General features: G+C 48.1%; 1 long non-coding RNA gene across 1 annotated transcript; it reads right to left on the bottom strand.

Moving 5' to 3' along the window:
• Window positions 1-40: 40 nt before the first annotated feature.
• Window positions 41-454, bottom strand: LOC103399717 (uncharacterized). The gene is made up of 2 exons (XR_523688.3): window positions 328-454; window positions 41-214 (listed from the first exon to the last, which is right to left on the bottom strand). It is a non-coding gene; the product is annotated as an uncharacterized LOC103399717 (long non-coding RNA).
• Window positions 455-482: the final 28 nt, after the last annotated feature.

Genomic DNA, 482 nt, shown 5'->3' with positions numbered 1-482 from the left:
TCATTTGACCAAATCATCAGAAATATTTTCACTCTCTTACTTTTTTGCGTGGAGGAGGAAATGTTCATGGCTGACGCCACCAGCGCAGGACCGACGAACACGTGCAGCATCTGGTTCCTGTAGGAGACGCAGGACAGGATGGTGACCGCCTGGTTAAAGAGCTCCTCCTCTGGAGAAGAAGCTCCGTGAGGCTCCCCAGGACTCAGCTGTCCTCCTGGTTGGAAAGATCATTCTAACTTCAACTTTTGTTCTCCACATCACTGAGAATTCTCTAAATGAAAAAAATGATCTGTGAAAATGTGACATTTTTTCTAAAGCCAGGTGTACCTTGATGAAGAGCCAGTTGGACTCTTCCCTCAGAGATGGTGACCAGGCCCGGGTGGAGTCTAAGGCTGGAGGAGACGACCTCTGCTGGAGGCCTGTCGTCTGATGGACACAAAGGGAGTGTAAAAGTATTTGTTGGGTGTAATGTCACAGAGTAA

Source organism: Cynoglossus semilaevis, unplaced genomic scaffold (assembly GCF_000523025.1).
Source record: "Cynoglossus semilaevis isolate Cse_v1.0 unplaced genomic scaffold, Cse_v1.0 C18796665, whole genome shotgun sequence".
NCBI classification, from domain to species: domain Eukaryota; kingdom Metazoa; phylum Chordata; class Actinopteri; order Pleuronectiformes; family Cynoglossidae; genus Cynoglossus; species Cynoglossus semilaevis.
The sequence above is the reverse complement of the archived record's forward strand: the minus strand, read 5'-3'. Positions and strand labels throughout refer to the sequence as shown.